The 11,629-nt window shown below is 42.7% G+C and overlaps 1 long non-coding RNA gene across 1 annotated transcript in view; it reads right to left on the bottom strand.

The window, feature by feature from the left end:
* Positions 1–1,343: 1,343 nt before the first annotated feature.
* Positions 1,344–11,629, bottom strand: part of LOC148220235 (uncharacterized) — a 57,798-nt gene continuing 47,512 nt past the window's right edge. The window contains exons 2-3 of the long non-coding RNA XR_015799074.1: positions 6,376–10,612; positions 1,344–5,089 (exon numbers count right to left, since the gene is read on the bottom strand). This is a non-coding gene — a long non-coding RNA (uncharacterized LOC148220235). The remainder of the gene's footprint in view (positions 5,090–6,375; positions 10,613–11,629) is intronic.

Here is an 11,629-nt window from a genome sequence, read left to right as displayed (position 1 = left end):
AGCGAGTTTTATAAGTATAGAAAATTAGCAGCTTTAACAAAAAACACAAATTAGGAGCACAAGTGGGGGTGCAATTCCCCCCCAGTTCAAACCCCTTCTAAATCCTCCCCTCTCAGATAGGACTAAATTTTGTTCATGAGAATGTGTCTCGAAGAGCTGTTTTATGGCCTTGGTTCCCAGAGAGAACCAAGATAGGATAAGGGGGGCTTGGAATGTGTTTTGTTTTTCTGCCTAGGGAAAAGGTAGGGAAAAGTACTGGGAAAACTAGTCATGGATACAGCAATAGGCTACAGAGATACGAATATATGTGTAAAGAATACAAAGAATACATAAAATAAAAAAGGCATCACCTGAGTGCCTCAACCTTGAAAAGCCCAGGCACCTCCCCCCCAGCCCAACAGTTCCATTTCATGGTTTTGGGCACAGATAGATATGGAATACAATACATTTTGGGTTACCCAGGACACCCAGTCAAGTCCATGCTCATTGGCCCATGTATCTATGCAGTTGTTTTCAAAATTAGTCCTATTGTCTCAGGTTTTATATTGACTTTTTTTAGGGTGCTGTTTAACCACCAAAGGTACTTTTCAAGGCCCAGGATAGTGGGTTTGGTGGTGGTATTAGTTCCAGGTTATGTTTGCAACCATCTGGTGGTCAGCTTCATCATGGAAAGCACATGGCACGGACCTTAGTGGGTTTGCAGCAATGTTATTTAATGGATCTGCCAGTCCTTTCCATACTGGTATCCCAGCCACCATCCTCTGTGCCACAAGGCCTTTACCGACTTGGCTTCTGTAGTGGGTTGATGCTGGCTGGATTTCAGGCATCCACCAAAGCCACTCTCTCAGTCTCCTTTGCAGTTGGACAGAGGAGAGAAAATCTAACAGGGTTCATGGGTTGAAGTAAGAATCAGAAGACATCACTCATCAAATGCCATCATGGGCAACACAGGCTCAAATTAGAGATATTAATTAAATTTATTGCTAACAAAAACAGACCAGGACAATGAGAAGTAAAATAAACCCTTCAAAACATATTCCCCCACCCCTCCCTCCCTCCCTCCCAGATCTACCTCCCAACCCTGTGGTGCAAGGAAACAGGGAATAGGGGTTATGGCCAGTTCAACACCCGTGGTTTCTCCCGCAGCTCAGGGAAAGGAGTTGTTCCCCTGCTGCACTGTGGGGTCCCTCCCATCGCAGATAATTCTCCACAAACTTTTTCAATATGGCTCCATCTCACAAGCAACAGGTGTCTGTGACTTGCTGCAACATGAGTCCATCCCACAGGAAACAGTCCTCCCAAAACTGCTGCAGCATGGGTCACTCTTCCATGGGGTGCAGTCCTTCAAGGACAGGTGCAGGAATAAAGGACTTCCGAACAACTAACCAATGTGATTAAGCAGAATCCACTTTATTGTTTACATTATGCCCTACTTATACATTCTAAAACTATTGTCCATGTGATCATGCATTACTTGATTAGTGTCTCTATCTTGTCCACGAGCTCTGCATGCACCTTTCAGGAAATATGATTGGTTTCAGTCCAGTGCTTCACCACCCTTCTTTATCCTAGTTCTTGCAGTCTTGGTATTCTGTTTTTCAGCTTCTTTCCCAATTTGGCACAATTTATGTTTCAGTAGCCTTGACAAATTCAAGAGTGTTTAATAAGAATAACTAAAAATGCTTGTCTGGTGCACCTAGTGCACTGTGGCCTAGGCTGTTCAAATACATTGCTACAATTCCCCCTTCTTCTTCATGCACCAGACTGTTGGGAAGGATGAGAATTTAACGGAGGAGTTTTGCAGATATACAGAAGGTTCTATAGGAATGAAAGCAAGTTTTGATATTGTCACGATCCGCTGTTAATACAGGCGGGAGTCATGATGGTTCGTTTTGATCTCAGGCATGCAAAAGACAACAACAGAGGGACAAATCAGTTTGCTCAAAGCAAAAATGCACTTTATTGAGTGCCAACAACTCAGTTTTGCGATAGAGGGAGAGTTAAAGGAAACAAAATAAAGAGAGAGAGAGGAAAAAAGGGGGGAATGGATAATAGCTACCAACAGACAAGATGGATGTCCTCATGGGCTGGCCAATAGACTGCGGTGTCCTCATGATCCCAGCCAATAGACACGTCTTCTGTGGGGAGACCTCAAAGACTTCTCCAGAGGGTTGCTTTTTTATAGTCCTTTTCCGAAGTGAGTGGTGGTTGGCCAAGAGGTTGGGAGATTTGTGGGCCATTGTGAGGTGCTCCAAGACAGAACATGCAGTGGTGCTCCGAGAAGCAGCTGCAGGTGCAGTACCTGTTCGAAGGCACTGTACTGTAGACAGCACAGCAAGCACAGTGAAGCAGCAAACAGTCCCTTGGCCAGCATCCACCTTGACCAGGCCAGAACTCCTGTCCAGAAGTGGGTGGGGGGACCTTGGGGTAGCCTCTATCCTTGCGATGGTCATGAGGCATATGAGGGAAACCCTGGACCGACTTACAGATAAAGAAAAGAATTGCTGAGCCAGTCTTACCGGGTAACTAGAAGGCAAAGAGCAAGTGAGTTGGAAGGGGCTTTTAAGGCTTAAAGCAAATGATAAATCCACATCAAATGATTTTCACAGGCAAACAAGAAAGCCCATGTTGCAAGTATGTGGTTACTGTGCTGCAAAGAGAGAGAAAAGACAGCAACACACACGGACCTCTTTTGGGGAAAAAGGCCAACTTTATTGTACGGACATCCCATATTTAAAGTGTGTTACGTGCAGCTAGGACAGGACAGTAGTTCATTGGACAATTGGGAAAAACATCCCTGGGACAGTACCTCAGGATGTATCCCAAGGGAAGGACACCAGGTGTTAATCTTTATTATGAATTCTACTCTGTTTTTCACCATATTATCAACCTGGGAGACTTCCTCCCTAAGTGAAGCTGTAGTCAGCTTGTCAGCCTGGGAATGGATCTGAGAGTCAGGAGAAATCCAGGCCTGAAAGGAATTTCCAAGCTGTAATTCCCTAGCTCTGTGAATGTGTGTGTCCACACAAGTAGAGAAATTATCTCAGAAAATTCAACTGCAGAACAAGTCCCAAAGTTTAACATGTAACTACTAACTCCAATGATTGGCTAGTCACTAACATAATATGGTAATTTTAGCAGTTTTCTTAGGTTATATGTAAATGTAAAAGGTATTGTGTATGATGTTGATTGGTAGTCATGTATTAAGATGCTCTGTAACTGCTTTACTGTCTATATGCTTGTAGTAGTTTAGATTCGCCAGTTTCAATATACTCATTTTCTGCTGTGAGATAGGATTAGGAGCAAAAGCAAGGCAGGCCTAAAACTTAAAGGGTATAAAGAAAACTTTTATTTACAACATAGAGGAATAATAAATTCAGAATAAAACCTTTAGACCACCCCTCCTCCCCTCTCTCACATCCTCTTTTCCTTCTCAACAACATACAGAAACACTTCAGTGTCCTGGGTTATAATGCAAAAATGTGTATTCTATCACCACTTGTTGAAATGTGGGAGGAGTGGTGATCCTTATCTCTGTGGAGATATCCTCTGCTGATGTGCCATCTGATAAAATCAGGGGGGATGGATATCGTTATCTTTTCACAATCCATCCTTCCTCCAGAAGATATCTTCTGTTAATAGGCCATCAAGTCTTATTGTATGACTGATATGATTACATCATCCTATTGGGAGATGCTCCAAAGAGGGGGAGGAGCCAAGCCTTTCCTACCTTGGTAAAAAACTGGGGTTTGGGATGCAAAGGCAGCCCTTTCCACTGGATCTCAGAGGAAAGTCGGACCTCTTCCACATCATAGCTGGACCTTTGGAGGGAAACTGCCCCCTTCTACAGGACCACTGCTTCAACTGAAGCACATCTGTCATCCAGGAGGACTGCAGCCACCATTTAATCGGACTGCTACCAACACCCTGACTGACAGGGTGTCAGGTTGTATTCTGACTCTGTCAGTGGTTTTTCTTTTGTATTATTGCATGTATTTTATTTTTTCTCATTTTTCCCATTAAATTGTATTACTGACTTGGAGTCTTTCACTGGTTTTGCTTTCAAACCAGTACATTCAGTCAGTTACTAACTTAAGAATATTTTTTTCAGTTCACTCTACAGAGAGGAGTCTACACTTGTCAGGCTATAGGGACTTGTTCACAAGAGAAAAAAACAGTTTTCTCGTGGCTTCACTTTTCACGAATAGCAGCCGCCCCGGAATCTGCAATTGTGAATCTTTTCCCATCTTCACAGCCTCCCCAGAGCTGGGTTTATGGGACGTTGTCCTGGTTTAGGGCAAATTTGGGGGAAAACCTCTGGAAGGAGCCCCCAGAAAGCAAACCCCCATGACTCCCCCAACAAACAGATTCGGGAAGAATTTCCTCAGAGAGGAGTGAAAAAAAACCTGCTTATTTAACAAGCGAAACACTCCCCAGCACAAAAAATAAACAACACCAGATGACAAAATACTCTTTCACTGCTCTGAAAGGATGACAAACTCAGAAAGTCTCTCCTGCTAGTGGTCACCCAGTTATTGGTCTCCGGTGCTGGGGATGACTGCTGCAGGTCACAGAATGCAGACTCCTGGTGTTTCTTGGTGTTTCCCAGGTCCCAGTCCGGAACAGGTTCAGGTGGTATTCACGAAAAGGGAAAGGGAAAAAAACAGTCCAGGGAAAAAGTTGGACTGCCTAGCTAAACTAACTAATAAGCAAAAGCAAGGGCAAAAGCAAAAAAAAGTAGGAGCAAAAGTGAGCAAGCAAACAAGCAAGCCTCTCCTAAACACAGACCATGGAGGAGGTGAGCCGCCTTAGGATTTTCAGCCTAAATTCATGGCATCTTCTCATTCTCCTTCCATCTGGAATTTGACTTTTGCTTCACTGACCTTGGTGTCTTCTCTCTGTTCTTTTTCCCTCTTCTTCAAAGAAGGAGTGAAGGTTTTCAAGTTTCATTTGAGCATTGAAAGAGTTAAGATCTCACATGGGGAATATAGAGGCTGAGGCCAGGCCATGCTGGAGCTGTCTTAGGATCTCAGGAGACTCAGGTCACGCAGGGAGGGGCTGGCCCAGGTCAGAAAAGGTAGTGACAGTTCTGGAAAGGGAGGGGGGAGTCAATGGTGAGAGGAATGTTGAATTTGTCTTTACAAATGAGTTGTGGATCAGCCTGTAGATAAGGCTAGCACTGAGAGATAAAAGAAACAATGGGATGGATTCCACTGATTGATGAATGGAAAGAGATATTTGCCTTTACAAACTGTAGGGCTGCTGATACATGAAATTGGATATCGAAAGATGAAAGAAGCAACAGGGGGAAAACTATGAATTCCATAAAAATTAAAAATTAAAAGGGAGGGTTATACATTAGAGGGGAATTTCAGATATCAGGCGTTCCGGCAAGTCTGTGCCTCTCAAGTACCTCAGCCAATGGGGAAAGAGAGAGGGAAATGCGGCCGGGAAAATAGGATAAAAAGGAGGCTGCGTCCTCCAAAAATTTGAGAGATCCCAGAGGAATGTCCCATGGCCTTTCCCTTTATTCGAATAAAGCAAAAAGGACTCCTCTGTCTCCTTTTTGGACATAAACCTCTGGTATTTGTGGATTAATTTTCCTGACAATGGTCAGGACCTCAATCAGCCTCCCTGGGCTCAGCTGGCACTCACTGCCAATGGCTACCCCTCTTTTCTGCTGGGACAAGTCAGCCTTCGAGACAGGGGGCTCGGCTCTGCCCCTGCTAGGCCTGCAGGCCACGCAATGGAGCAGGGCCTGACCCTGCTTCCTGCACTCCTGCTGGAAGAGAAAAAGAGGACCTTCCCGGCATTTGCTCACTTCAAAATGTGAATTCACAGAGGTGGACCAAATCCCCCAATTGGTTTCCCAGCCTGTCAACAACCAAACCAGGCTCCAATTGGGTCCATTAACTCACAGAGGAAGTTCTCAGGGAGGAAACTTCCGTGGATGCCCTCTTCCAAGTGCCAGTTAATGTAAAACCAGCACAATGCTTAATGTGGAATCAAACTAATACCTTTTCACCTTTACCTTGTGCCAATTTTTCTATGCAATTGCATTTGATACATGCATCCTCAGGAACTGTAAAGAATTTGACTGTATTACATTGCTGACCATTCTGTTCATCTCAAATAATCTAGTGGTTGCCACCCCACCTCATTATCCCAAATGTCATTTTTCATTAATTTCCAATTTACAGCGTTTGGAATGGACATCATGTTTAGGACAAGAACCACAACAACAATTCTTACAGTATGGGAAAATAATGGACTGGGGAACACATAGTATCCTTAGAGAAAAGGGGACAAATAAAACTCTTGGGATTGTGACACGGACCATGCTATGCAAGCAAAGCTAGTTTATTCACTACTCACTTGAATTTATAGTTCTTTAAGTTCCGTACAAAATTTTCCACTAAGACCGCTTTGCTCCATTCCTGTAGCAACGCAATCTTTTTGGTTATCAGGTCCTTGTTACATTCTTTTGTGTTAGCAATGTCCTTGTTACATCTTCTCTTGTCAGAGAGGTCAGTGACCAGACATGATGTCTTCACTTTTGTTCTTGCCTTAAGTTTATCTCTCCCACGGCTTCCACTGTACCAGGGCCAAGAGGTCAGCAGTGCTACCCAGCTCAGCTTCTGTAGCTGTCTTATCTTCCACATCCCCCCCTTTCTGTTCTACGATCATTATTTGCTTTATTTATTTATTAATCAATCTCTGAATTAATTGAATCAATCAAGGCAGGCATATCACTATAACTAATAGCATCCCTAATACAAACATTCCCATCTTAATTCAATTATTGACCCATCCAGTTATCCCCCAGTTTCTAAAAAGGCTGTTAAACCAATCAATTCCATCTTCAATTTCTAATATGGCTACATTATATTACAAATCTTTAATACTTGTATGAATAGATTATGAATGATCGGAAAGGTTATATACAACACATTCCATCAAAATCTTCACATCCATGTCCGTGTGCTAAAAGCAAAAAAACAATAGTTACTCAATTCTGCAACGTAGCATGTTTAATTTAATCAACATCGATTAACAATCCTGTTAAAGCAAGCAAAGTAGCATTAGATTGACGAGCTAACCAGCAGCCTAGTCTGTTTATTTATCCCAGTGCCTTTCTGGATGCTACTCCTGGAACAAAGTAGGAGGCAGCCCAATGCAATGGTAGTGACCAAAAGTCAATGTTATCATCGCAATCAGGGGTAAATGCATGAATATTGCGTTTCCCTCTCCACGGAAATCTATGTTGTGATATCAGGGATGTGTTGGGTGTTAATAGCGAGAGTCGTCCTAGACTGCAGGAGCCTCCCTTAATATGAGACAGAATAGCAGCCGAAGCTCCATCTCCACAAATAAAAAACACTCCTGCTGATAATGATAATGGAGCATTAGTCAAATTAGAGATGTCGGTGGAAGTGTAATTATGTCAGGCACTTTCAGTTCCGAATATGGATTGGCTCGAAGAAACATCCCATGCTTTAGATTGATTGACCCCAGAATAATTAAATTTAACACAAAAGTCCATTTTTACAGATCCCAAAAGTTCTAACTCTTGGGGCTCAAGGGTTGCACGAGGTAGATATGGGACCCATTGATCCCAAGCATCAGCATGATTTTTAAAATGGACATGAGCCAAAGGGGGATGTGGCCATGTATCTAAAGGTAAACCAACGAGACAAGTAGAAAATGGCTTTTCAGGAAAGTCCATAGCCAAGCATAAAGTATCTTGTCCTGTTAAATTGGCTAAAGTTATCCATGCATTTATTTTTGGCTGATTAACAGGCCAAGTAAAAGTAACAGGAGGAAGCACTAAAAAAGCCATTGCTAGCATAAGCCGAATATTACTTTGAGGCAATGGTAACAGAGGGCTCCCCATTGCTACTGTGAGAGGAGTTAGAACTAATACTACAAAACTTATTAACAATGGCAAGCCACTGCTTGCTTGATAATTCTTCATGTTCTGGCAAACCATATTGATGCCCACCCACCAGCTGTTTAATTTGTATATTATTCTGACTGCTCCTTAAAGGGTCACAATGCTGACAGTCAGCTCTTCTTTTATGAGATGCTGTATGACAGGCCAAGCAGGGAAAAGAAGTTAATAGACCTGCGACCACCTCTGGATGTATGATCGACTGGTTCTTCAAGGACAGAAGATTTATCTTTTAACCCTTTTCTGTATTTTGATCAGCTGACTCTTCAATGAAGGGTATTATGTTCTTGGCTGGAACCCAACGAGGACCAGTATCTGTGGAAACACAAGCGTAATCTCTTCCCCATGTAATAAGAGGAAATGGGACTATGATTTTTGCACTTTCTGGGTCTTTTATGAGGACTTGTGCTTTTTTTCCCTATGCCTAATGATATTTCTTTAGAAGTAGAAAAGTGTTTTATTATAGGGGGAACTTTGCTATCAGCATAGCAATTTAAAAAAATTGAAAACATATAGTGCTTTGTGTAGCCATTCCATTGGAGTACATCCCTGCATTCCCCCTTTCTGTTGAGCCAAGAGACGCGTAAGTGTTGAATGAGCACGTTCAAAAATTGTTTGTCCTGTGGGGGAGTGAGGGATGCCAGTAATATGACAGAATCCCCATAGGGCGAAAAAGGAGGAAAGTCATTGGGAAGTGTAAGCAGGACCATTATCAGTTTTAATTTACTGAAAAATCCTTAAAGTTGCAAAAACAGCCAAAAAATGGAGGCAAACATATTTAACAGTTTCACCTGTGCGGCATGATACAAATAATGCACCTAAAAAGGTGTCAATGGATTACTGAACATATTTGAGCTGACCAAATTCAGGGTAGTGGGTAACATCAGTTGGCCATACTTGGAGGCTATGTAGGCCACATGGTTTAATTCCCAGTGAGCATGTCACAAAATTCTGACTTTGACAATCAGGGCAAGCAGCAATAATGTCCTCTGGTTGTTGGCACTTTAAAGCAAATGTGCAGGGAAGAGCTTCAGAATTTTAGTGAAAAAAAGGAATGGCTAAGTTTGGCCTGTGCAAAATGATCAGAGAGTACCTGGACAGGTAAAGTAAGTAAATCAGCTTGTCGGTTTCTTTCTGCTATAAAGCCCGGTAGCGTTGTGTGAGAGCGAGCACACATAACAAAATAAGGGTGTTGTCTGACATCTAAAAGGAAAATTAATTGTTGTAACCACTGGAAAAGATCTGCATTAGAAACTTCTCTTCAAACAGCAGCTTCAGCTCTTTCAACAATACCTAAAACATAAGCAGAATCTGTTATTAAATTAAAAGGTGTAGGCCATTTTTGGAAAGCATAAACAACTGCAGCTAATTCCACCATTTATGGGGATCCAGAAACTACAGTTACATCAGAGGCCCATGTACCAGTATCATTATCCCTCCAAAGTAATACAGATTTATGGGATTGTCCAGAACCATCAGTAAATACTGTGAGAGCTTGTAAAGGAATTTCCCTGCACTTGGGTTTTAACACAATATTAAAGTTAGTAGCTAACAACTTATGAGGTGGTGAATGGAGAGTAATCTGACCTGAAAAATCATCTAGTGTAATCTGAAAAGGTTCTGACATCTGCAAAAGCCATTGCAGGTAGACAGTAGTTATAGGTATACAAATTTGTTCAAAATCACAACCTGCCAATGTTTGTAATCTGTTGTTGCTGTGCAAACATTTCATGTTGAGTAACAATTGTCTTAGCCATTTGATGAGGCAAAAAAAATCATTCAATAATAAGTAAATGGTCGGCTGTATCAGGATCCCATTGGAACAGCAAGGCATATGGTTGTCGTGACGGTTTTAAAAGGATTAGCAAAAATGAAAGATTAGGCGCCCATCGTGAGGCTTGCCTATGGGCAATAGCATCTGCCACCTTTGGCAAGGCCAGTTGTGCTTCATGATTCAAATGTCTTGGAGAAGACAAATATGACTCCCCTTTTAACAATGCAAAAAGGTGAGCTAAATCTGAATTTGTGATTCCCATTAAGGGTCTGTCTTGGTTTGAAAGACAGATATCTGCTAAGAAACCCACCTACCTCCAATTTATTATAATTTTGGAATTAGGGGGCTCTCAGGCAAAGATATGGGGGGTAGGAATAACAGTTCTTTACTGATATATATATGTAACAAGGCAAACAAACACGCAATAACAATAACTACGAAATTAACAACAACAGAGCAGAAGCAAAGCAACAGTTCTCTCAGTTGTGGACACCTTTCCCCCTGTGGTGCAGTTACCTTCCTAGCTGGTAGCTCCCAGTGAGCAGGGAAGAGATGTGGTGATTGCACGTGGCTGCAGGGGGGCTGCAGTGATGGCGTCTGTGTCCTAGATGGGAAGGGCGGACGAGAGAGACGTTGCTCACGGATCCTGGGGCAGTGTCAGTCCCGATGCTCCAATGGGATGCCTGGAGTTCACAAGAGATGCGGGAGAGCGTCCGAGCAGGGAGATTGTGGGATATCACAGCTGAGGAAGGCAGGTCTCCGGGTTGGGATAGCAGAGCGAAGTTTTCTAGCGACCGTCCTTCTCCGAGCCAGACGAGCGAGAAAGTGAGAGAGCGGGCAGCTGCCCCCTACCTCCCATTTTCCAATGGTCTCCCTTTCCCCACTCCCTGCAAGAGAAACTCTTACTAGCCATCCGAGCTAGGGTGTAGCCACAAACTCTTAGCATAACAATAGGGAAAATTCCACAGAAAGAAAAGGGAAAATCTCAACCCCCATCAGGATCTCACTCAATTAATGGTCCCTAGGAACTTTTGTGCCTCATGTAACATAGAAATTTTGTTTTGAATTTGCAATTGCTGTGGCTGTACAGTTTGGGATCTAATACGTCAACCTACATACTGCCATGGAGGCATTTCTTGAATTTTGTCCTGGGCTATTTGCAATCCTGCACATTTTACAGCTTCTGTGGTGAAGGCTAAGGTTTCCTTCACGTAATCTTTTTTTTCAGCTGCAATGAGAATATCTTCCATATAGTGGTATAGTAGCACATGAGGGTTTGCTTGTTGGACTGGGCTAAGGGCAACAAACCCTTAGCAAATTGTGTGACTGCTTTTCATCCCCTGGGGTGAAACTACGTAGTGGAATCTTTGCAAAGGTTCTTGCATATTTAAACTGAGCAGCGAAAAGGCAAATTTTGGTGCATCCTCTGGGTGCAGAAGAATTGTGAAAAACAATCTTTCAAATAAATTATTGTTAAGTGCCAATTTCAAGGAATCATGGTAGGCAATGGGAGGCCTGGCTGCAGGGCTCCAATATCTTCCATGACTACATTTATTTTTCTGAGATCATGAAGCAAATGCCACTTACCACTTCTATTTTGAATGACAAGTACAGAAGAGTTCCATGGCCTTGTGGAGGGGACAATACGTCCTGCTTGCAATTGTTCATTAACCAGGTTTTGTAACATACGCAATTTTTCAGCCTGCAAGGGCTATGATCTACCCATACCGATTACCTTGTTTTCCAAGTAAGTTTCAGTGTAGTGCGCAAATCAATGACCACTACAAAAAAATCAGACCCAATTCTGACTCCCATCTGTGAGAGCACATCAGGGCCCCATAATACCATAGGAATTTGCAAAACAAAAGGCTTAATAGTAGCAGTGTAAGACAGGGAATTGAAAA

The sequence above is a fragment of the Sturnus vulgaris genome, chromosome W, assembly GCF_052056855.1.
Source record: "Sturnus vulgaris isolate bStuVul1 chromosome W, bStuVul1.hap1, whole genome shotgun sequence".
Classification (NCBI taxonomy): domain Eukaryota; kingdom Metazoa; phylum Chordata; class Aves; order Passeriformes; family Sturnidae; genus Sturnus; species Sturnus vulgaris.
The sequence above is the reverse complement of the archived record's forward strand: the minus strand, read 5'-3'. Positions and strand labels throughout refer to the sequence as shown.